Source organism: Silene latifolia, chromosome 1 (genome assembly GCF_048544455.1).
Source record: "Silene latifolia isolate original U9 population chromosome 1, ASM4854445v1, whole genome shotgun sequence".
NCBI classification, from domain to species: domain Eukaryota; kingdom Viridiplantae; phylum Streptophyta; class Magnoliopsida; order Caryophyllales; family Caryophyllaceae; genus Silene; species Silene latifolia.
Window position 1 is genome coordinate 154737142 of NC_133526.1, and position 27372 is coordinate 154764513.

The 27372-nt window shown below is 39.5% G+C and overlaps 1 long non-coding RNA gene across 1 annotated transcript; it reads right to left on the minus strand.

Annotated features, from left to right (window-relative positions):
• Positions 1-18217: 18217 nt before the first annotated feature.
• Positions 18218-19831, minus strand: LOC141607252 (uncharacterized). The gene is made up of 3 exons (XR_012526903.1): positions 19547-19831; positions 19269-19323; positions 18218-18541 (listed from the first exon to the last, which is right to left on the minus strand). It is a non-coding gene; the product is annotated as an uncharacterized LOC141607252 (long non-coding RNA).
• Positions 19832-27372: the final 7541 nt, after the last annotated feature.

Below are 27372 nucleotides of genomic sequence, written 5' to 3' on the forward strand. Positions count from 1 at the left end.
AACATATATACAACTCTAATACATATGCTTCTATCAACTATTATGCCATATAAACTAAATGCAACTCCTAACAACACATAGGTACACAAACCGCATCAACAAACCAATTGCAATTTTGCAATCTCACTTACTTTTTCTCTTCATTTTCCCTTGCTAATGCCTCAAATGTAGTGTTGTATCTATGTGAGAAGAGAACAAAAACACAAGTATATACAATTCTACACTACTAAATTAAAGAACATGTTTTTGGTTTTTGAAATTTTCAAATTTTTACGGATTTTGTTTTAATGAAATTAAAGAACATATTTTTTGGATTTTTCAAAAATTTTCAGCTTTTATGCATTTTGAAATATAAATTCCCATCCCCCACCTTATTTTGGACATTGTCCTCAATGTACATGTAGGAGTAGGAATGAAAAAGACGTACATGTTTTTGGATTTTTTATTTTATGGAATTGAAATACAAATGCAATGATAGATATGAATGAATGCATGCTCTAACTAAATGCAATTCTATATGGCTTATATAACAAATGAATGCAATCTAAGCTACACTAAATGATGCATGTTCTCACCTATGATCAAACCTCCCCAAACCGATTTCAGCACAATTTCTAGTATAGAAAAGAATAGGATTGATCATTAGTGACTATGCATGAATTCTAGTCTATATGCAACTATCTACATGAATCATGTGAGATATATATTACAATGCAAACTATACTATATGAACTAACTAATTTAAATGCAATATGAAATATTTCACAAATGCAAGCTAAATGTGTATATAACTAAATCCAAGGTAATTTAAAATGCAATACAACTATACATGAGAGAAAGGAAAGTAAAGAGTATCATACAAATGAAGGTGGTGTGATAGACACCTCTTGCCCTTTCACTCATCGTCATCATCATCATCATTGCGGTATCCACGCCCGCTAGAACCTCCTTGGTCATACCCGCCTCCTTGGCCAAAGAATCCTCCACCTTGGTTGCCAACGTTCCCGTCTTGGTACCCTTGATTAGGGAATAAAAGGTGCGGTTGAACCCAAGATGGGTAAGGGCCTCTAGGGTCGATGTACCCTTGTTGAGCCATGTTGTAGTAGGAGGGGTATTGAGTCAAGTAGTTGTCAACCCTCCCATCATAAACTCCAAGATCGACACGTTGTATGAGCTCCATTAAATCATTCATGTTTGGGGCCCTTGGATCTTGGGGAGCGAAAGGTCTATGTGGTGTCGGGTAGGGTGGAATGGGCACATATGATGGTGGCGCATCACGTCGTTCTGGCAACTCATGGGGTTGACGGGTTTGACGAGGTGCTTCTTCTCTTTGTGGTGGGTTGGGGTGAATCTCAATGTTGAGGAGGTAGCTCGGTGTAGGTGAGTACCGACTCAACCGTGGCTCGGTAGGTGGTACGTTCCACCCCATGAGGACAATTGAAGAACATCCCTTTGTAAACCACTCCACACTTCCGGCTTGATTGTAAGTGCACCACTGGTGGTGGTTGAAGATAGCATCTTCGTCAATCAAAGTGCTCCCTTGGATCTTTTCATAGGCCCCATGAAGGTTAAACCCGGGGCAAAGGTCATTTTCCAACATTGTGATTAGGCCTCCCATCACAAAGGTCTTAATGTTAGAATTCCCCTGAGCATAATCAAAGAACCTTGTAAGCATCTCAAGGGGCGTGTTGGAGTTGTAAGGCCTTGTCCCTTGAACATTTAAGTAGGACTCTAAGAAGGTCAAGTCAAGAAGGGTGCACCTATCTTGTTCTAGCCTCTCATTGATGGTTCCGGTTATAAAGCGCTCGGTGATTCGAATCAACGGGTGTTGGATGGCAAAGGTATAGCATTGTTTCAAGGAATAGAGTTCCCTCCCAGAGATGGCTCTCTAAATGTTGTTAACGGTGAAGTCGGAGGGCTTATCGGTGTTTTCCCTCGGCACTAGCAAATGTACGAATTTTTGGCGGTGCTCATCGCAAGTGAAGATTACCTCGGGGAAGTATTCGAGTTGTTCAATACCTTGTATCACCATATTGTGATGGCCCCTTGCCTCCTTTGGGGTGGACGAAGAAGTACCCTTGCGCTTCTTAGGTACGGCCTCGGTGGATTTCTTGCCCTTGCCTCTTAGGTTCATCATTTTTGGGTTGTAAAGTTAGGGTTTTGGGTTGGTTTTGGTGATGGGGATTTTTGAGAGATGATGATGTGAGATTTTTAGAGGATAAGATAAGGAAAATGAGGGATGGTGGGGGGTGTTTATAAAGAAAATGAGTGGGAGACGAGCGGTCCAGGGTCGGGCTCGGGCGGATATTTCGAGAATACAGTCAAAAAGTTCTGCCAATCCGAGCGTCTCGACTGGGATCCGGGCATCTTGAGGTAGCAGTCCGAGCGTCTTATGGCGAAGACGAGTGGATTCATAGTCAGGGAGCTGTGTAAGATTACATCCAGCTGAAGACGAGCAGATTCCTGGGGAGACGGGCGCCTCTGATGGGACGAGCGCATTCTGGGGAATCCGCGCGGATTCTCATCCAGTGCAAGAATTTTCTTAGGATACTAGCCAGGCCGAGCGTCTTGTGGTCGAGACGCGCAGCTTCTTGACAATCCGGGCAGATTTTTAAACAATGATGATTCTTGCTCGTAGCATGGCTCAAAACGAGTGTCTTGCTGCCAGGACGGGCGTCTTCTGCTGTTCTTCGCCAATCCCTCGTTTCTTTCTTTTGAATTTGTTTCCCTTGCACCCTTTTGTGATTCCTTCTTATCATTTTCTGAAAATATGCTCAATGAATGGGTAAGCAACCCTCTCTTACTTCTCTCATGCAGGAAAAATAAAGGTATATACAATATTACACAATGCAAAAATTATGGGAAGGCATATATTACAAATGGTGGTTTTGAGATAGGACTCCACCAAACTAGTTTGAATTGTTGAAATTCTTAGCTTTGTCCATAGAGCTCAAGGCTCTTAGAAGAAGGTCAAAGGCTTGTGAGCAAGCCAAAAATAAGTATAAGTATGGTTTGCTCCAATTCAAAATAAAGCTTGGCCAAGGAAGCTTGTCATTCATTCTTTCTTTGACTTTGCCCTTAGCACTTGATTGTTTGCAATGCTTGAAATTAATAAGCCTATGATTCTTGTCAACATGAGGAATGAAGTATGGGTCATTTTCATCTGGAGGCTTCCACTCACCAACTTCTTCTCCAATTTTGGTGATGATGATAGCACCTTGATTTGTCAATCATTCCAAAGTAGAAGGAGAATTCTCGTGGCATTGATGACGGAGTACCTTTGGTGTTGAAATTGTGGGTGCCAAATCTCCACATGTAAGTTCATTCGCAAGTTTGTTTTTGAGCTTTTCCACCAAGTACCCTTTATATGATGTTTTGACCTTTTGGAGAAGGTCTACCATATCATCCCCAACAATCATAGGTTCCATGGTGGGTGCGAAAAGACTTTCATGGTCAATAGGAAAGAGACATTCATCCTCTTTATGATATGATATCTCAAATTTCTCAAAGATGGGCTCCTCAAGTAAGGTGATTTCACAAGTCCATTCTTCTTCCCTATTCCAAAGGTTCTTGTAAGACACATATTCTTCACAAGCTTCTTTTATGATCGTGTCATCATGGCTATATTGATAAGAATCATAAATGGGGGCTTCACTCTTCAAAAATTCATCTTCCACTATCTCAACATTCACTTTAAAAGTTACACCCTCATACTCACAAAGGCTAAGAGTATTTGGCGTACTCAACCTCATATCTTCTTCATCAAACACAACACTTTCATACACACAAGAGTTCAAGGAGATGGGCTCTTCCCACTTCTCATCTTCCATGTCAAAGGTTACTTTTTCAAACTCGCATTCATGGATATTGTCTAAAGGGTGGTGAGGAGTAGTTATTTGGGCTTCCTTCATTTGGGCAATTCGAATTTCCAATTCCTCACCTTGGGTAACAATGCCTTGAAGAACATGTTTCCTATTTTGGCTCTCCTTTAGCACTTTTTTGAAGAAATTTTGTTGATCTCCCATCATTTGGAGAATGGCATTTTGAATGGCAAATTCATGCTCAATTTCTGGTTGTGGGTGTGTGTGAAAGTGGTTGTATTGTGGCATTTGAAATTCATTGTAAAGTGGATATTGGATGTGGTGATTTTGGTGGGAAAATTTTGGGTAGTAGTTAGGATTTTCATTGTATGAGTAGTAAGGTAGGTTTGTGTTGACTTGCTCCTCAAACTCCCCATACCCATAGTCACACTCAAAAGATCCACCAGATACTCCATATGTCAAGTCTTGAGCCATCATAGCTAAGACAAGGAAATAACTACAAGCATGGAAACTACAATAAAACAGTAAGAACGAACCTTGAGGAACAAGTTCCTCAAGATTAAAGGACAATTAAAATAGACAAACAAGCAAGAACTTAATCACATAACACCGTCCCAGGCAACGGCACCATTTTGATGTAGAGCGTCGTTGGGGATCTCATTCAAACACATTTGTATTTCTCAACAAACAGCTAGTTAGTGGTTAAGTCGAGGTCGATCCATGGGACGGTGTGCTTTGGGTTCTAAGTCTATCTATCTCAATTTATGCTAGTGTCACAATTGAGTTTGGGTTTTGTAGTTGTGTTCTAGACTAATGCAAGCAATAAAGTAAAACAAGCAATATAAGGAAGAAGGTAAACAAATGACTAAAAGTGCTAGGATATCATGGGCTCATAGGGGGTTCATGGGAGTAGAGCATACAAACATGTTCTCAATTAGATAGCAAGCACTTATTGTTGTGATGGGATCGAGTTGGTGTATAAGCTTACAATCCCTAAGAAGGTTTGGGTCCCGGAGCGGAATCGATTAGACTGTACAACACCTACAAGTCGACTTAATCCTTCCTATCCAACTATATGCATGGTCTAATGAGGCTCGAGTTGGTTTATATGCTTACAAGCCTCATTTAAGTGATAGAAGATGGGTAAAAAATGCAAGGATTCATAGGCTAGCATTTCATTAAACATAACATGTGCATAAGTTGAAATCACAACAAGCAAGCAATTTAATTATGAAAACATATTAGATTAAGCATTAATCAATCCCCATGTTTGTTTCCCTTAATTCCCACTAATCCTAGCTAAAGGACTACTCACTTATTATCATGGAAAACATGTCATTAATGGTGTCAATAATCACAACATGTATAAACTTGATAAGAGGAAGAGGAAGTAAACAATAAAAAGTAAAGAGAAAAGAGATTATACAAAACTTAAGATGATCCAAATAATAAAGCAAAGAATAATAGAAGAAAACTTGATTGATTGATGAAGAGTTGTCAATTCTCAATTCTCTAATAATAACCCAATAGTCTCCAATTACCCAATAATAAACTTTGAACAATAATTAAGGAAAGATTAATGTGTAATTTTTGTAGAAGGATTAAAGGATAATCTATTCTAATCTACTCCTAATCTAATCTAAGAGAGATTGATTTAATGTCAGGGAACTTTTTCTTTTTGATTATTACAAAATGGAGTATATATATAGTAGCACATCATTAGGTTAAGCAAGGGTGGATTAGTAAATAACAATGCTAAGTTTTACATAGGGAATTGCAAGTCCCGAGGGAGATGCGCATATTACGTGAAGGGGTTTGTCGTCTTGCTAGGGAGACGCTCGGATCAAGAGTCAATGATCTGTCGTCTCAATGCTCGGGCCGCTCGGATCTTGATAGGGCAATCCGCCCGTCTTGCGTTTTAGACAAACGGATCCTGCAGCAGTTTGCCACCGTCTTGCTTTAGGGCTTATGATCTACGTGTACTCTTCATTCCTACTTTGTCGGTCATCATTCTTGCCTCCTCTTCATACTAGTCCATCTAAGATCGTCAACAAGCTTCCAAATATGCACGGGAGACTGGAATTCCGCCTTATTATCTTCTTTCCTATAAGACATATAAAATGCACTAGGAAAGCAAAATAGGAAGGAATTGACGGATAAAATGGCCATGAAATGCTATATTAGTATGCAAAATAGGTACAATTATGGGACTAAATGTGCGCAATTAAGAGTCACATCAGTGGCTAACATAGTCCCCGTACCCAAAAAGGATGGGCGAATCCGAGTTTGTGTTGATTTTAGAGACTTAAACAAAACAAGTCCCAAAGACGACTTCCCTTTACCACACATCGATATATTGGTAGATAATACAGCGGATCACGCGTTTTTATCCTTCATGGACGGGTGTGCAAGGTACAATCAGATCGAAATGGCCATAGAAGACATGCATAAGACAGCCTTCGTTACTCAATGGGGCACATATTGTTATACGGTAATGTCATTCGGGCTAATCAATGCTGGAGCTACCTATCAACGCACTGCGACCACTTTGCTACATGACATGATACATAAAGAAGTAGAAGTGTACGTTGATGATATGATTGTCAAGTCCAAAGATAGGAAGGGGCATATTGATAACCTTAGCAACTTCTTCCTAAGACTGCGAAAGTACAATATGAGGCTCAATCCTCAGAAGTGTGCATTCGGGGTAACGTCAGGCAAGCTTCTGGGATATGTCGTCAGTTAGAGAGGAATAGAAATTGATCCGTTCAAGATCAAAGCTCTAATCGAAATGCCGCAACCCCAAACAGTGAAGGAGGTTAGAGGATTTCTAGGCAAAATACAGTATATAAGCCGATTTATATCGAAGTTTACTATGATATGTGAACCTATTTTCAAAAAGCTCAAGAAAACAGATCATACCATATGGGACGACGACTGTCAAAAGGCGTTTGACAGAATTAAGGAGATACTAGCTAAGCCACCAGTGCTAATGCCTCCTCAACGAGATCAACCTCTTGGTTTATATCTCACAGTAACCGAAACATCCATGGGGGCTATGGTCGCACAAACTGTTGGGAAAGAAGAAAGAGCTATCTACTAACTTAGTAAGAAGTTCTTGGAATATGAGTGTAAATACACACCTCTCGAAAAGACATGCCTCGCTCGTGTGTGGGCAACAAAGAAGTTACACCACTACTGAAGGAAAAGTAGATCTATATACTTACATATTCATATATATGTTATAAATTAATTTGTCATAAAATTAATAAAGGTCTTATGCATGCAAACATTAAAACAAAATAAGGAAGAAACATTATTCTTACATTGTATTTTCGGTTCAAATGGGCACAAAAGAAATCTCCTTTTCTTTTGTTCTTGAGCTTTCCTTTTGGATGAACAAAGATCCAAGTGTAGGATCTCTCCCAAGGAATTATACCCAAGGCTTACTCTTAATAAAATTAATATAATCTATACTAGATGATATTAATTTTATAAGAAAAATGACCCAAAAATTATTTGGTATCTCACCCAAAAACCGGTTGGGAGAGAGGGATTATGGAGGATTTTTTTCTTTCTAAAATCTTAATTTTGGAGAAGTTAGAATGAATGAATAATTTACACACTCATGCATGTAGTATGTAAAAATTATGAGACAAAAACTCTTTTGCCTTTCTCTATGGTGAAACCGGGTAGGAGGGAAGAGGGGGGAAGAAAAAGACCCAATGCATGCCCTTGTTTGCCTTCACAATGCAAACTAGGGTTGCATGGCTAGGCTATATGCAAATGATGGTGTTTTCCACTAACTTATTCAACCATAATATTTAGCCTAATTCCCTCCTTATTTCGGCACATATGGATAACATGGGTTCCATATTATTTTTGTCAATTGTCAATATGTCACATGTCATATGTAACATAAATTTGTTATGTATTTTTAACATATTAAAAATCAACGTATTAATAAAATACGTCATGTACAGAAATCGACTTAGTAATTCATAATTACTTGTGCCAAAATATTTTACCAATTTATAAATCGTATTTAATAATAATTCATTCAAATTTAATCGTTTCCTTAAAACAATAATTTCATCTGAGCAATGATATAATTCGATTACTCAGACCGTATCTCATTTAATCACATTACAATGTGATACGTAAATTTTACTTCCAAAATCGTCCGTCAATTTTCAAGTAATTTAATTAACTCGTAACATTATACGATTAATTAAATGATCAATTAAGAGTGTTGCCCTATAGGTATGACCTAGGGGGTCAACTGATCACCACCGTCGCACGACAGTAATGTCAAACTCTAGTCAGCCAATCATTACCGATATATGTTGACCAGTTGACAGTAAAAATACTTCCCAATTATATTCTTTAAAATGAGATTTAATAATAATATTTAAATCATATGATCGCACTATTGTTGAGGACAGATTTCCCAATAATCTCCCACTTGTCCTTGACAAGTGTGCGTCACCAATTCTCTTGTCCTATTACTATCTCCCACTCAATACAAGGTGTCTTTCAGGTCGTACTTGCAAGTGATCATATCGAGAGTGTTTTCCTCGATCTGGAGAATAACTGATTGACCGTACTTATCTATCATAGATACTTTCCGAGCGTGGCCACGCATTTCCAGTTCATTACTCCTCGAGTGGCCCTGAGATATTGTTATAACCCTGACTAGGGATGGACAATTCCTATCGCACACATTCCCTTCGACTAGCCACAGCCATCATAACCCAAAATATGCCCATTTGACCCCATTTACGAAGGTCGTCGTAACACAAATCAAAGTTAATCTGAAACTGTGCTATCTTAGGAGAATAGTCTTTAGTCAAAAGAATCGACTCATTCGAATACTATAGCAGCTCTCTCCACGACCAGGCTATATAAATTTGCCAGAACTCTATAAGCGGTCATAAGGCCCGACAAAATGTTCCTAACAGTCTGCCTATGTGATCGACTAGTCATCTCACATGACTCTATGGCACTTGAACTTGCCATCAATCACATCACACTCTAGTCACTTCGAGACGTCACCTCATAGAAGTGACTATGGGCAAATACTATGTTAATCCGTGTTCACTTTAACGGGGTTCAATTGTCACTACAACCCGTTTGGATGTAACAATGTATGAATTAAAGATAAAAGACAAATGTCATTATGAACATGAACAAAAACAACACTTTTATTTCATTTCAAAATCTAACAAAAACTTGGTACACGTTTAAGTCCCATGGACGTAACATGTCCATCATGCTTAGCCTGCGATAAAGGCTTGGTGAGCGGATCGGCTATGTTGTCATCCGTCCCAACCTTACAAATCGCAATTTCCTTTCTTTCAATGAAATCTCTTATTACATGATATTTTCTAAGTACATGTCTAGATCTATTACTAGACTTTGGCTCCTTAGCTTGGAAGATCGTCCCACTATTATCACAATAGAGAGTGATGGGATCATTGGCGGTAGGTACTACTTTTAGACTTTCCGTGAATTGCCTGATCCAAACAGCTTCCTTAGCACTTCCGATGCAAAGAATGTACTCACCCTCCGTTGTAGAATCCGCGGTTCATGACTTCCTTGAAGCTTCTCCATAACAAAGACCACCATTGAGCATGAAAACAAAACCAGCTTGTGATTTCATGTCATCTCTATCTGTTTGAAAACTTGAGTCCGTGTATCCATTAACACGCAACTCAGTATCTCCTCCAAACACTAGGATAGAGTCCTTAGTTCTTCTTAAGTACTTAAGGATGTTCTTGACGGCAATCCAGTGACTCTCACCTGGGTTTCCTTGATATCTACTCGTCATAATCAAAGCATACGAGACATCAGGACGTGTGCATATCATGGCGTACATGATTGATCCGACAGCGGAAGCGTAAGGGATCAATTTCATGCGTTCAACATCATGAGGTTCGGAGGGAGATTGAGTCTTGCTCAATATCGTCCCGGTTACCATAGGTACCAAACCCCTTTTGGATTTGTCCATGCTGAACCGTCGAAGAATCTTATCAACATAAGACTCTTGACTTAGTGCCAATATCCTCTTGGATCTATCTCTATGGATCCGGATACCTAATATGCGTCGTGCTTCTCCTAAATCCTTCATTTGGAAGTGGTTACCTAACCACTTCTTAATAGAAGACAACATTGGAATATCATTTCCAATGAGTAGTATATCATCGACATACAAGATTAGGAACACAACATTGCTCCCACTAAATTACATGTATAAACATGGTTCCTCAACACTTCGAGTGAAACCATTTTCCTTTATAACATGATTGAATCGATGATTCCAACTTCTAGATGCTTGCTTAAGACCATAAATGGATCTCTTAAGCTTGCACACTTTGTTAGGATTTTTAGAATCGACAAAACCTTCGGGTTGTATCATATACACCTCATCTTCTAAATGCCCATTTAGAAAAGCGGCTTTGACATCCATTTGCCATATCTCATAATCATGAAATGCGGCAATCGCTAACAAAATCCGTATGGATCTTAGCATGGCTACGGGGGCGAAGGTCTCATCATAATGGAGACCTTGGACTTGGGTAAAACCCTTTGCCACTAGCCTAGCTTTGTAGACATCATCATGTCCTTCTATGCCATTTTTGACTTTGAATATCCATTTGCATTGAAGAGGTCTTGCCCCTTTAGGCAAATCTACCAAGTCCCAAACTTGGTTTTCAAGCATAGAATCCATTTCGGATTTCATGGCTTCAAGCCATAAGGAAGAATTAGGACTAGAGATTGCGGCCTTGTAGGTGGCGGGCTCGTCACTTTCCATGAGTAACACATCGAGTGTTCCATCTTCCTCGATATGTCCAACATATCGATCGGGATGGCGAATTACTCGACCCGTCCTTCTTAGTGGAGGAGGTACAACCGCGTTAGACGACGAAGGAACTTCTTCTTGCGTCTCTACCTCGGTTTGTGGCTCTTGAACTTCATCAAGTTCAAAATTCCTCTCACTCTGTCTCTTAGAAATAAATTCTCTTTCTAAGAAGACAGCCTCGCAAGACACAAACACTTTGTTATCTTGAGGTTTGTAGAAGTAGTATCCTCGAGAGGTCGAGGGGTAACCTACAAAGATGCATTTTTCGGATCTTGGGGCAAGCTTGTTGTCGTTCTTATTTTTGACGTAAGCATCACATCCCCAAATCTTCATATAGGACATATTGGGGATCTTTCCCGTCCACATCTCACATGGAGTCTTCTCGGTGGACTTTGTGGGACTATTGTTCAAAGATCGAATTGCGGTTTGTATCGCAAATCCCCAAAACGAGTTCGGTAACTCGGTTTGACTCATCATGGATCGAACCATATCAAGTAGGGTTCTATTCCTCCTTTCGGCAACACCATTGAGTTGTGGTGTTCCGGGTGGAGTAAGTTGTGATATAATACCACAACCTTTCAAGTGTGAATCAAATTCAAGGCTAAGGTATTCACCACCACGATCGGATCGTAGTGCCTTAATCCTTTTGTTCAATTGGTTCTCTACTTCGTTTTGAAATTCTTTGAATTTCCCAAACGCTTCACTCTTATGCTTCATTAAATAGACATACCCATATCTACTCAAGTCGTCGGTGAAAGTTATAAAGTAGTCATAATTTCCACGAGCGGTGATACTCATTGGTCCACATACATCGGTGTGTATGAGTCCCAATAGTTCACTAGCTCGTGTCCCTTTACCACTAAAAGGATTACGAGTCATCTTGCCATGTAGGCAATATTCGCATGTACCATATGATTGATAATCAAATGGTGTAATCACATTAGTCGAAATTAATCTTTTGATGCGATTCTCGTTTATGTGATGACCTAATCGACAATGCCAAATGAACGCTTCACTTGGGTCACTTGTTTTGAGTTTATTTGATTGAATGTTATAAATATCATTAGTCGGATTTGAGGTCTCTAAAATGTAAATGCCATTAATGGAAGAAGCTTGGCCAATAACCAAATCATTCCTAGAAATAGTACAACGATTGTTCTTAATGACAAAACAAAAACCGTCCATGTCTAGCATGGCGATTGAAATAATGTTTTTAGAGAGTGTAGGCACATAAAAACAATTATGTAAATACAACTCAAATCCATTAGGCAAAGCTAGAACATAAGTTCCTTTTGAGTCGGCCGCTACTCGAGCTCCATTTCCAAGGCGTAGATCCACATCTCCCTTGCTAAGCCTCTCCACATCTCTTAAACCCTGTAAATGGTTACAAAGGTGAGAACCACAACCGGTATCTAGTACCCATGTCGTAGTGGAAGTATAATTTATATCAATAACATAAATTTCCTTAGGAATTTTACCTTTCGGAGTGATGATTCCTTCCCTTATATTTCGCAAATATACGGGACAATTCCTAAGCCAATGTCCCATGCCATAGCAATAATGGCACTCATCATTAACTTGCTTGAAGTTTTTGATTTTCTTTCCCTTCTTCTTGAACCTCTTGCCCTTTGAAGTAAGAACTTGATTGCTTGAGCTCCCACTAGTTTTGGCATCTTTATCTTCCAGAGACAAAGACCCTATAGATTGCATGAGGTAGTCTTCCTGAGACGGACTCATACGAGGTCTAGTAGTAGTGGGTGGTTTAGAAGAGGTGATGAAGTTAAGGTTTCCATCCGAACCTATCCCAAAATGAAGTTCTCTAGTAGTGTCGAAATCATTGTTGGAGCAAACGTCGTCAAAAACATTGTGGTAAGACTCAATGGTTATCGGTGCGGTAGCATTTGATGGATTCATTGTAATGAACTACAAATATGGAGGAAAAGGAAATATTAACAATTGTCTTTTAAATCATACTTGCAAATTAACAAGATATGAACATTTATATAGTGACCTCTACCCAACTATAATAAATGATTCCAAGACCCAAATTCATATCGACTTAGGCACGGTAGGGCCGATACATCCTTTATCAATATAACTCGGTGGATTAACGTTTAATCGATTCTAGTTTTAGAACTCTTGGTCGATAATATTACACTAACAATTATCTTTAGCCCAAAACACATTCGACAAGGGCACGGTAGGGCCGATACATCCCTTGTCAAAAACTTTTGTTGAGTTCAATCCAAATTTCGAATAAATGTGTCCATGATCCAAATCCATATCAACTTGGGCACGGTAGGGCCGATTCATCCCTTATCAACATGAATTTGGTGGATTTAACATTCATCACCCACTTCCCCTACGTAACAAGGTTTGTACCCCGGTAGGGCCGAGTGCACTCCCTCGCGAAATAGGTTTTCATGGTTTCTACTATTTGGTAAGGCTATGTCTCAATTGATTGTTTTAGCGAGAGGTCATGTCAATTTATTATCTATCACGTTTTAAGTGAACTAAAGCGGTGAACTACGATAATTCTAATTGACACGGTCGATAAACTCGATAAAAGAAGATGATGCATGTTTTAGTTATGGCGATTTAGCGATGCATGCGACATAAAATAAAATGCAAGCATAAAAATAAATAAATCCTAGTATGGCCTTTCCTAAAATAGAAAAACTATTTAACTATTACATATTCGGAAACCAACTCCATTGGTCCCTTGAACTTCGGTTGTGGCACGCATCTCGAGGTAACACCGTCTTTATGTATCGCCATTCTTGAAGAAATCCGTCTTTGAAACTCCTAATGAATAAAATTACATAATAAATTACATAATTTCCTATTATACATTTGTAACTAAAATAAAATAAATCTATTAAATTACAAAACGGTGATACGAGATCACAATAAAATTACAACCGAATCGATATTCCCATACATTTCGGGAAATACCAATTAAAATCTAAGGCCATACTAAGTAAAATTACATAATTCAAAAATTACATAAATTAAAATTATGACAATCATAAAGAAAATGCAGCATTATAATATGTATGAACATGCCCAATTTTATGCTAAATCGCCTTTAATTAGCCAATATCGTATATTACTCGGTTTTTACGGATTTGCGTGATTTCAACATTTTACAATCACAAAAATACATAAATTCATATTTATGCATAAGTTATTTACCCTAACCTCTTAGGACTCAAAATTTAGTCTTCACTAATTATTTGACCATAATTAACTCATATTAATAAAATTGTTCATTAATGGACTAAAATTACCAAAAATAAGCTATAAATTTCAAATAAATCACAAAATTTCAAATAAATTTGAAATTTGAAATTTAAACTCATGAACATTCTGGAAAAATACCATGACACTCATAATGTTCAAAATATTAGGTCAAAAATTTCGAAATTTTTTTCCGAAAAAACTATGTTGCGGTTTATCGGTTTTTAACAAAATAATCATAAAAACATGTGAAAAATTATTCTCATCAACTTTTCAATTTTAAATCTGAAAAAGATAATAAAATGCAACATTTGATGTTTTTCCTAAGTTATAGAGTATGTTTTATCAATATTTCACTAATAAAGTCACTATTCATGCAATTTTTCTTCAAAAATCCATAAATCATGCAAAAAGACTTCACTATAACCCATTATTTTACACACATCTTGTAAAATTGCATGTGACAACATATTAAATTTCTATGACCAGATTCGAAATTTAACTCATATTAACCTATTTTTCACCTAAATCCGAATTTAATAATGAAAAATCCATTTTTCGAGCATAACAAGTCCAAAAATTATGAAAATTTACAGGTTATCTCAAAATAATATATGTGACAACATATCCAAAAATCACTGGAAAATTCGATGTATAGCTAATTATAGACCGAAAATGACATTTTTACTCATAAAATCATATTTAAATGCCATTATTGTATAAAATGAACAATTAAAAATCCGTAAATATAACCAAAATGTCCTAAAACATTTTAGGACCAGAAATTTTAACATGCATGAATTAATTTCGTGATATATCATAATAACACAAATTTTACAAGCTTTATATGTTAATCTTTATAACTCGGAAAAACTTTTAACCGATTTGCATGCAAACAACCATGGCTCTGATACCAATTGAAGGAAAAGTAGATCTATATACTTACATATTCATATATATGTTATAAATTAATTTGTCATAAAATTAATAAAAGTCTTATACATGCAAACATTAAAACAAAATAAGGAAGAAACATTATTCTTACATTGTATTTTCGGTTCAAATGGGCACAAAAGAAATCTCCTTTTCTTTTGTTCTTGAGCTTTCCTTTTGGATGAACAAAGATCCAAGTGTAGGATCTCTCCCAAGGAATTATACCCAAGGCTTACTCTTAATAAAATTAATATAATGTATACTAGATGATATTAATTTTATAAGAAAAATGACCCAAAAATTATTTGGTATCTCACCCAAAAACCGGTTGGGAGAGAGGGATTATGGAGGATATTTCTCTTTCTAAAATCTTAATTTTTGAGAAGTTAGAATGAATGAATAATTTACACACTCATGCATGTAGTATGTAAAAATTATGAGACAAAAACTCTTTTGCCTTTCTCTATGGTGAAACCGGGTAGGAGGGAAGAGGGGGGGAGAAAAAGACCCAATGCATGCCCTTGTTTGCCTTCACAATGCAAACTAGGGTTACATGGCTAGGCTATATACAAATGATGGTGTTTTCCACTAACTTATTCAACCATAATATTTAGCCTAATTCCCTCCTTATTTCGGCACATATGGATAACATGGGTTCCATATTATTTTTGTCAATTGTCAATATGTCACATGTCATATGTAACATAAACTTGTTATGTATTTTTAACATATTAAAAATCAACGTATTAATAAAATACGTCATGTACAAAAATCGACTTAGTAATTCATAATTACTTGTGCCAAAATATTTTACCAATTTATAAATCATATTTAATAATAATTCATTCAAATTTAATCGTTTCCTTAAACAATAATTTCATCTGAGCAATGATATAATTCGATTACTCGATCAGTATCTCATTTAATCACATTACAATGTGATACGTAAATTTTACTTCCAAAATCGTCCGTCAATTTTCAAGTAATTTAATTAACTCGTAACATTATACGATTAATTAAATGATCAATTAAGAGTGTTGCCCTATAGGTATGACCTAGGGGGTCAATCGATCACCACCGTCAAGACGACAAGAATGTCAAACTCTAGTCACCAATCATTACCGATATTTGTTGACCAGTTGACAGTAAAAATACTTCCCAATTGTATTCTTTAAAATGATATTTAATAATGATATTTAAATCATATGATCGCACTATTGTTGAGGACACATTTCCCAACAACTACATGCTTAGCTACTCTGTCAAGGTGTATTCTAAAATGGATCCCGTCAAATACCTCTTCGAGAAACCTATTCGCAACGATCGTCTGGAAAGATGGACCTTAATGCTCTCAGAGTTCGATCTCAAATACGTACCTCTGAAGGTCATAAAGGGACGCGCCGTTGCCGAATTCTTCGCAGATAATCCTATCAACGACACCCAAGCAATAGACATGTGGTTATTTCCAGACGAAGATATCCTACAGACCAGTGTAGACTCTTGGGATCTTTATTTTGATGGAGCATCAAAGCTAAGAGGATTTGGAATAGGAGTGTTCCTCATTTCTCCTTAAGGCGAGCATACACCACTTTCCGTCAAACTCGACTTCGAGGTGACAAATAACGCAGCAGAATATGAAGCTTGCCTCATTGGTCTACAAGCAGCAGTAAGTTTAGCCATCAAGAATCTTCGAGTTCACGGAGACTCCTCCTTGATCATCAACCGAATTACGGGATCTTTGGAAAATTCGAATTGAAAGTCTAGCACCCTATCAAGCTAGGATAGATCAAGTTGCCCAATTCTTTGATCAGGTCACTTATCTACACCTACCTCGTGAAGAGAATCAATTTGCAGATGCTCTTGAGAAACTTGCATCTTTGATTAATATGCCAGATAACATGTTAGAAATGCCTTTATGCATCGAGTGGCGGTCAGAACTAGCCTATGTACACCAAATTACAGATGAAGAAGGAAGCCCAGAGGAACCTTGGTTCGAAGACATTCTAAACTTCAAACTCAACGGTACATACCCACCAGATATGGATAAGAGGGGACAACGTGCCATACGCCTACTAGCCTCTCAATACCTCCTCATGCAAGGAGAATTGTACAAAAGAACACCTCTTGGTGTAGTTTTGCGTTGCCTTGATCATTCACAGGCACAAAAAGTGATGGAAGAAGTTCACGATGGAGAATGCGGTCCTCACATGAGTGCACCCATGATAGCAAAGAAAATCACGCGTCTAGGATATTACTGGACCACAATGGAGTCAAATTATATCAAGTACGTCAGACATTGCCATAACTGCCAAATCTTCGGGAATGTGCATCACGTCCCTCCCTCACTGCTTTACACCATGACCTCTCCTTGGCTAATTTCTGCTTGGGGAATTGACATCATCGGGAAGATCACTCCACCTGAAAAGGGAGGTCATTGTTTCATTTTGTTAGCTATCGACTATTTTAGCAAATGGGTCGAAGCAGCATCCTATACTGCTCTTACGGCTAAACATGTGGCAAAGTTCATACAAACCAATATCATCTGTCGATATGGTTCCCACATGAGATCATCAGTGACAATGGGTCACATTTCTAAGCCGAAGCTGCACAATTGCTAGCCAAATACAAAATCAAGCACCACCATTCCTCGCCTTATAGACCTCAAACTAATGGCGCGGTAGAGGCAGCTAACAAGAATGTCGTCATGATCCTCAAGAAAATGATCGACAATTATCGAGATTGGCCTAGCAAAATACCTTTCGCGCTATGGGGTTATCGCACATCAGTTAGGACGCCCACTAGGGCCACTCCTTTATTTCTAACTTATGATCGACAATTATCGAGATTGGCCTAGCAAAATGATCCTCTTGGATGAATGAAGATTGCGAGCATTACATAATGTGTAGACATATCAGGCACGTATCAAACGAGCCTTTAATAAGTGGGATAAGCCCCGGAACATCAAAGAAGGAGATTTGGTGCTCAAATCAGTCAGAGCTCTCCTACCTGTCGATCCACGTGGAAAGTTTAAACCCAACTGGGCCGGGCCGCTACTAGGACAAATGGCTTTAGCGACGCTTTATTTATAGCTTTAACGACGCTATCAATGGGTTTTACCGACGCTATGAGAAGCGTCGGCTTTCCATGTGCTGCTAGCACCTTTAGCGGCGCTTAATTAATGCGTCGGTAAAAATCAGGAAAAAGTGTCGCTAAAATTGACGCGCTATAAATAGTGTTTTAATGGCGCTTCTTAGCGCCGTTACCTGATACTCTCCTATCAATGCTTTTTAAAACGGGTTCATTATTGTGACACGCTGCAGTATAGTCTTGATAACTACGCTTCAAGCCAATACAAGAGAAATAGTGGATAAACAACTTTCATAATGTCGCAATACGAATTTTTTTTGCTGAAATATACACACATTTTCACATTTGCTTGAGAATTAATACATTGATCTCAATATAAATAATAGTGTGAAATACATATCTCAATCTATACATCGAATAGAAAGAAAATGGAATATACAGAGCATCGATAAAAGAAACATTAACTTAGGTATTCAGTTGCACTATTCATCTAAACCCGCCAAAAATAACTATTAACATAACGGGTTGGTACATAACATGGTTAATTTTATTACGCGTGCTTCATCTGTGATATTGATGTTGTCTTGCTAACTTTAATCTGCAATAACAAGTTCAGAAAATTAAAATTAGAGTTCACAGATAGTCTCTTCATTCTTTTTTTTTAAGCAAAAAAGTAAAAGATGTACCAATAATTAAAATCCGGGACAGCTCTAATGTGTATGTCAAGTAGAAGAAAAGTAAAACCTGACAAAAGTGGTTTGTTGATAAAGATGTGATATTTGAAGTCAGTATGTTCGTATTGCTAAACTTCTCATGTTTGATCAGCGTGCAAATTTTCAAAAATATGAAATAGTAGGAAAATCAAAAATTAGAATGAATACGTTTAGCTTACAGATAAGCAAGTTGGTACATCGATACAACCTTATACCATCTCGCTTTACTAGACATGAAGTTGCAGTAAGTTATACATGAAGTCCTGAACTAGGCTCAGCAATGTAACTATAATGCTAAGCGAAAATCTAACTAACTTGTAGTTACTTTTCTAACAAGAAGGCATTATACTCAAAGCTCTATAGGGATTTGACATGTTAAATTCTTAAAGCAGTACAACAATGATATCACAAATGTCAAACGGGTTTCGCTGCACACCATCGAAGTCGCATTTGTCAAACACCATTAGTAGACCAAGAATATGGAACACCAGACCAAGCAAAACATATCAGACCAATTATGTTGTACAGCAATCAACTTAAACATGGTCTTACCTAGTTTTGAACTAAAAAATCAATAAAAGAAATTCAACAAGAGATTTGAGTGATATATACCTTCTTTATTCTTAGAACATTGATTCAATAATCAAACTTCAATCTCGAATCACACCTGAAACAATCAAACAGAAAAATGCAATACATGTTTAACAATGAATTACAGTATTCGCGGTATTTACTCAAAACACCAGATATAAACAATTGAATAAATATAGTACAAGTAGCTTAAATAAATTAATCGACAAACCCTAAATTTTTCCAATCTAATTCGTTGAATGAATCGATCTGTACATAAAGATGAATATTTAAAATATCGAATATTCGAATCAACGAACCTCTATCACTGCGAAACTCAATTTGAGTAACTGGAAATAGAAGTTGAATCTCCTCTGCTGGTAGGGATTTGAGAATTTCCAATCTAATTAGGTTTTGGAGAAATTAGGGGAAGAAGCAGTTTGGGAATTTCTAGAAGAGATAAAGTTAAGGCGGATGACGGAAGTTTATTGTAATCCTTTATAGGGTTGATCCCTCTTATAAATTAATCCCACGTTTTTACTCATTGATGCGCAATTGAGCAACGCTTTTGGAAAGCGTCCCTTGTTTGGGAATATTGAACTTAATTCAGCACTATTAATTAGTAGCGCCGTAAACAGAGCGCCTTTAGAAGGCTTTTTTGTAGTAGTCAAGTCCATACTCTCGGGAGGTGCGGTTTGAATTACAGCCCTAGATGGGAATGAATTTTCTAACCCAACTAACCTCGACCAACTGAAACGATCTTACCCTTAGTACAGGACAGGACACGCGCCTCGCGCAACACCCACGTGCCGCTCATGCGACACGAAATAAAAATGGCCCCTGGCCCGCTGAAATAAAGCCTATGTCACTTTGCTCTTGCATTTTGACACTTCGACATCCTCATATCATCAAATAAATTAAATTGCATTTTAGGAGTAAGTAAAGCTCATGCTCTTTTTTTAAAGTTCATTACAAGCTCTTGCTTCGAACGATTATTCTTTTACATTTTTTCGAACTACGCACAGGGTTTGATTTCATTTTTAATGAATACGTAGGCAATCCTTCACAAGAATACAACCCATTATTTTAAAATGTAAATAGAAGGACATTTGCATTTGCATTTGCATTTGAAACTCGACAAGAATAATGAAAGGAAATCATAGTAGTTTCTTAACTAATTAATCTTTTATTTATTTGTTCCATAAATAATAATAATATGCCAAATAATATAAAATGCTGAAAATAAATGCTAGGCTAGGATTCTAAAAATCCCGCCGTTTGTTACAACTTAAATAATAATAAATAAATACTATAATAAATGACTAAGGCTATTCTTCCCTTTTCCCTTTGCCTTTGTCACCCTTGTCATACTTCTTGTCTCGACCACGAGCCGGGCGCTCTTGTGCTATCTCCTACCTAATCACCAAAGGTCTCTCTCGCGGTCTAGCTTTGCCATTTCGATCCATCACCATCTCTACGACAGAAGCGGTCTTTGGTTTCTTCGACGGATGAACGGCTCGGAATCCGGCCTCTTCTTCCTCCTCAATCAAGTACTTCTAGTTCTCCTTTGCTATCTCGCGAATCTTGTAGTCAACAGGCTCGTGTTTCCTCAATTTCTCACGCTCTTCAGGAGTACTAGCCTTCCTCCATTGCAAGTATGAGTCAGATACCCATAAGGAGCCAACAGGAACTAGTATGAACCACATTTTCCTCTAAGCCCACCTAATTGCCCATTCCCAACAAATCTCTGTGGTATGTGCCAATGCAGTTTGAGGGACGGTATCAGGCTTCAGAATCTTCTGTTTAAGGCCCACTTGCCGCATCAACCTCTCCGGATAAATACAAATCATGAATTCCAAGCCAGGGATACGAACTAACCGTGTCAGGTCTAAAGATGAGACTCCAGTGACTGACGTGAGGTGCCACCACGGCACGATCCACCGGATCAGAGGACCTCCTTCACTCTTCAATTTATTTTCCCAGTAATTGCAAACCCGACTGAAGTCCACCATGTAGAGCCTAGTTCTCATTGCAATCGATCGAGCATGATATCCTGGCACATTAACTGGGGGCTCGATCAATCGCAGCCGCTCCATCAGCCAAGCCTGCAAAGAAAGACGGGAATGAATACCCTTTCATCAACCGAAAAAAAAAAAAAAACGAGACATAAAAAAAAAAGAGAAGAAAAAAAAAACGGTTGACATATAAGAAAAAGAAAGAAAGTGGGTTCTTACCTGTAGAATGATGGGACTTCCCAAATAAGGAAGATCGCGGTTGGCCTTTCTGTTATCCAAACCAAGAATGGTCTCTCCTAAAACTAGGCATGCTGGGCTCTTGCGCAGCTCCATTTATTCCACTAGGCTAAGAAAACGAGGATCCCCTCTCATCTCATTATCAACATGCCCTTGAAGGACATAGCAGTGTAGTAGACAAAACCCGAAGGCTCTGCGCCTCGCAACATAAGAAATAGTAGGGTCTTCCCTATTTATAAATCGGTCAATAAAGTCAAACATACTGACTCCTTTCGAGGTCACAAGACGGTCCACCTCAGCCTTGGTCAATCCGAGCAAGTCTCTAAATTTACTTTTATACCCTTGAGAGCTAAGGGGTATGGCGGGTGCATTTTCCGGGCCCCATCCTCCAATAAAATCTATTTCTTCAGGAAAAGGACAAATATCGCCTCCAGGAAAGGCGAGTACATGAAAATTTGGGTCCCAATACTCAAGACAAGCATCCAAGAAAGGCTTCCCAATTTTCACGAGCTTGAGACTCAAGATCGATCCTAAATTAAACGCACCCATGTCATGTTTCTCAACATTCATGAAAACGTTTGTCCACTCCTTGAGACGGTTTTCAAAAGCATCCATAATTATGAAATTGTTAGAAAATATGGGTGTTTTTGTGTGATAGACGGAATAAAGATGAAGGAATTGTGTGAATAAAAGCTTCCCCGAAGTCTCTATTTATACTAAACGCTATTTCCTAATTTCTGTCGAGGTCTGATCAGCTGGGGAAATGGCGCAGCATATGCTGCGCCTCTTCGAAGAGTCGCATCTCTTGCTGCGCCTCATCCCCAGGCCTTTTTCCGTGATTTTCAGATTTGGATCTTTCCTAATTTGCTTTTGTTATAATTTCCTATTCCTATAGGGTATTATTTTGGTAATTCCGCCAAATTACCATGTTTTATGTTTCCTAATTCTTCGGGTTCGCTTTTCGAGACGAACTCGGCATTTTCGCCAAACGAGCACACTTACTCATTTTTTATTTATTCTTTTTTTTTTCAGGGGAATCATTCCACTCCTCATTTTCAATTCTTTTCACGCTTATACATTTATTTTTAAGTTTTTTTAAGGGGGTAGCCCTCCGTACCGTCCGGTCATTTTTTTGCTCATTTCTGATCATTTTTGCTCATTTCCATGCTTTTTTTGGACATTTTTGTCAGTTTTGCTCATTTTCGGGCACTTTTTTACTTTTTCTCATTTTGCGCCAATTTACGCCAATTTACGCCATCTATATGCTATGTGTTTTATTTGTAAATTCTGTGTAAATTTCGGTAGCATGACGGCACAAACCGTCACCTACCAAACCTATTTTTTAAGCTAACCTGCAGGAACATCAAATACACAGTAACAAAGGCACTCGGGCCATCATATATACAACAAAAATGCAATATATACATCAAACTGGGGGCTCTCATCCAACACAGGTCCGAAAAATCCAAATGAAGTCCAAAATGTACAAAGTATATACAAGACAACAACAAAAAAGGGAAAGCAGCTACTCCTGGTCACCACTCACCTCAGCTACGGTCGCCTCGAGAGCAGCGATCAAAGCGTCCCTGACCTCCAACTCCCTCAACAGACGAGTTGTCTCCTCTCGGGACTGCGCCAGCTCCCGCTCCAGGTCAAGCTCTCTCTGCAGGTGATGAAGAAATGCCTCGTTTCAATCATTTCGAAACAAAAATGCGAGAAATTGCAATGAAATTTGAAAATGAAATCAGGAAGAGAAAGAGAGGTTCATACTTGTCGCCCTCGGCTGCCTGCAAGTGCCTCGATGGCCATGGCCCGTAGCCGGTTGGCCATCCTCCACAGCGCCACGTACTGAGACGGTGCCACCTGCATTTAAATGACAAAAAGGTTCAAGAAAGAAAAAACAGAAGCATTCTTATGCAAATAAGACAAGTAAGACTATTGAAGCCGGGGTCTTACCCTCCTCACTAGGTACTGCCAATCCCCTAGACCAGCGTCCGTCATCTCCTCGCCGAAGTCGCGGATCTCTGAGATCGTCGTCATCCCCGCCGCGTCAATATACTCAAGGGTCTCTGGGTAAGCTGGGGGCTCGACGCCTGCCACCACGATCTCCTACGAGTTTCAAATAGCTTTTTACTTGACGATCATTCGTCATTTGTCAAATCAATTCAAAAGCGGAAAAGTGAGATACTTACCACGATCGGCCAGAACGCCAACCTCTGGTGAACGAACTTAGAGTACTCCTCGCCAGGAAGGAGAAGGGCGTCACCGCTAGCGTCCGCTAAGTCAGCCTCTCTCTCGGTATCGGAAGGCTCCCTAAACATCGTTTGTGGAGGATGGATGGGAACCGTGAAGGTGTCAGGAGAGCATTGTCGAGTCAAACGCTTACCCACGTACCACACAAGTCCAATGGGCGTCCCCAGCAATAACCGACTCGAACTCCTAGGACGAAGGACCTCGGCCACGAAGGCTGGAGCGTCAGGGTAGTCCACCCAGGGTCTAGGCACCCACTAAAACAAGCGAAAGAGGGGTCATTCCTATGATCGGCTCTAAGCGGGGAGGAGGGTAATTCCTATGATCGCTTCTAAAATAAGAATAAATAAAGGAAAAGTAATCAAAAGTACTTACGCTCTCTAACTTCAGGGAGTTCACGCCCCATCGACAAACACCGTAAGAAGAGCGCTGGCTCTTCCTACGACACACTACCCAGTCCCTCACAACCGGGTACACCCTCGGCTCAGGCACCGTCCTCTTGGGCGTGAAGCCGGGAAAGTAGGAGTACACCCACGCCTACAAACAAGATAATTATTAATGATCTTTCACAATTCGATAGAAATGGAAACAAGAGTCCAAGACCGACAGTAGCAGGAGAAGTCCCCTTCTCCAACAGCTCAGGACGTACCATGACCCTCATGTAGCGAGTGAGGACCGCAAAGCTAGGAGTAACCCAGTCCTACCGACCTAGGCTACTTAAGTCAGACAGAAAAGGAAGAAGCTTCGTCGACAGTATCTCCTCCTTGTCTCTGAGGTAAATCGAAGACAAGAACCACCACAGCCACAAGCGAGCCCTCTGCTCTGCAGTACAAGCAGGAGGAGCCACCCTCCTCCCATCCATCACCACCGTCGCCGGGTCCTACGCGCAAAGTAGTCCCTGAAGTAAGAGCTCGGCCCCAACCCGGGAACGCTGGCAGCACCCTCTGCCAGGTTCCAGCCGATCAGCCTCCTCTCCTCGGCTGAGTCCACTCTCATGGCCGTCGACGGCCACCTCAAAGCCTCTTGTCCACGGGGCAGACCAGAGATCATGCCGTAGTCCTCTAGAGTGACCCCGACCTCTCTAGAAGGCATATGTAAAGTTAAGGTCGTGTCCCAGTACCGATCAAGGAAAGCTCGAATCAGGCAAAGGTTAGCTCGAATCTTCATTTCCCTGATCGCCCTCCACGCTCCCACCAAAGCTCCGAAGGCACCCAGCTCGATGATGGCCTTCTCCTCCTTTGACAGTCTCTCATAGGCGTCCATCATCATCGAGTAACCAGAAAAGGACCTTATGTTCCCGGCCTCCTGTATCAATTCGAAGTAACGCTATCTTTAGCATAAGGCAAGTAATAAATTAAATGACAATCAAACAGGAAAGGTAAATAAGAAATGACAAAATTACCAGACTCCACACCGTCCTGTAGGACAGATGGCTCTCTGCTGCCCAAATGAGATGTCTGCCATACCATTTCTCGGCCCACTCGGGTGCACCTACTAGCTGGCGACCACCACGTCCTACGTTAGCCCGCCTCGGGACCTCTTCAGCCTCCTCCTCAACCACCTCCTCTCTCTCACCCCCTACAAGAGCGAGATCAGGGTCAAAGTCTACTTCCACGCCCATGGGAGCCCTCCCCTACGTAGAAGGAACGTCACCTGCAAAATTAAAGCAAATTAGGCCATGTCAAGCCACGATAAGCCTTGATGAGGTCGTTTCAAGTATTTTTCAAGCCCTAAAAGTGGCCTTTTCCCGCCATCTTTGGCCATCTCTTTTGAAACCTGACCACTCATGTGGAGTAGTGGGTCAAGTCAAGTCTAAGTTCAAGCCTAGTTGCGGGTTTGAGTCGAAATTTCGACAGCATTTCGCCATAATAGCGATTATGCCCTAGAAAAGTGTCCTGAAAAAGTCGTCACAAATCAAAAATTCGACATGGTAGGAAGTTCACCCATTACACAAGGGTTCCAGAAAACCAAATTTCACCAAAAATGGATAATCTTAAAGGCATTTTCGAAGCAATTTTCGAAACAGTAGAGAAACCGTCTCAGTTTCGCTCAAATGCTCAATACTTGACGAAAATTCGAAAAGAATACATGGTTATGTTCCTAACATTGCCAATTATCCATTTCTAATGTCAATTTTATCAAACAAATCCATTAAGGGCAAAACCCCCAAATTTTCGACATAAAGGGGAGGGGAAACCCTAATTTTTTTCGGCTCTAATTGATCAAAAACAAGAAATAAAAGAAAGAATATGATGCATACCTCTATTAATCATGATTAATGGGACGGATTAATCAAATTTTGACGGAAATTGGTTGGAGTTTGAAGGAGTTTAGCGAGAATTTGTGTTTTGTTAATTGTGAATAATACACGGTTTATCGAGTTTTTACTTAGGCAGGGACAAACCCGGGAAAAGACGCAGCACCTGCTGCGCCTCTTCCAAGAGCCGCGGCTCTTTCTGTGCCTCTTCCCCAGCGCTTTTCCAGCTCAATTTTCAAGAGTTCGTTATAAGTTGGTTATTTGTGGGCCAATCTTTGGTGCGCCTCTTCTCCGACACCTTACATCATATATTTGGTTCTTTTGGACATTTATTTTTGTCCAGACCCGTATTTTGCCAAGACAGACTGCAAACCGTCACGATATTTTTTTATCTCCCGGCAAGGATCTTTATCAGGATTTCGCTTGCAACAACGAGCGGATATCCAGTGGAGCTTAGGACGCGCCATTATCAGTCAAGCTTGTTTGACGGTGTTTTGAGACACACCTTTATCGATACTTATTATTCATCGAGATTTCATGACAGCCGATTGTACTTCTCAAGAGATGGAGTTTGTTTAGAAGCAGACACAAGCAGATTCCCAGAAATGATTCAATCCAGATAGAATCATCAGCATATTTCCCGATGAGAGTTAGCTTGAGACCGACGCAAGCAAATTCCCCCAGCAGTTTCTACCAGCGTCCTGCTTTTCTCACTATTATTTGTTTTAGATAATCCTTTATTCCTTCAGATAGTCTTTTCAGCAACCTTCAGAATCACTGTGACCCCTAATGCCTTCAGACATCAAGTTATCTTTAGACCAAAGAATTTTGTCGAAGCGCCTTCAGTCTCGTTTCACCCGGGGTGTCTAAGGTATGGTTTCTTCTTATGGCTGGCGAGCCTCCTTACGTAGTCTAATGGACTTTAAACGACCCTCCCCGATAGTCGACAGACTCTAAAATATTCCCGACGACAGGTCCTTGGCTCAGACCCTTTGAGCCGCCTCGCGTCGCCATAGTCGTCAGGTTGTAATCTTCGATTGACCTGATGGCTATACTTTGACTTTCGCCTTATCCAAGCCTCAGTCAAAGTGGGGGCTCTGTAGATACCTCATTTCTACACCTTCTGCCAACCACCCAGTGATGATTAGGCCGTATGTTTGGTACGCGGAACGATTTATGACAATCCATAATTTTATCATCAAGTGATAGCTCAAATACTTATATCTACACCTTGGTCGTCATCTACGCATCAATACGGTCGTTTTGACAGTAATTAGAATTAATTTGGAGTCCGGGTCAAAAACCGCTTTATTTTCTAAGAAACCTTTTAAAATGCCGAGTAGGAATGTCCTAGAAAATTCCGGATATTTATTCCAAAAATTAATTT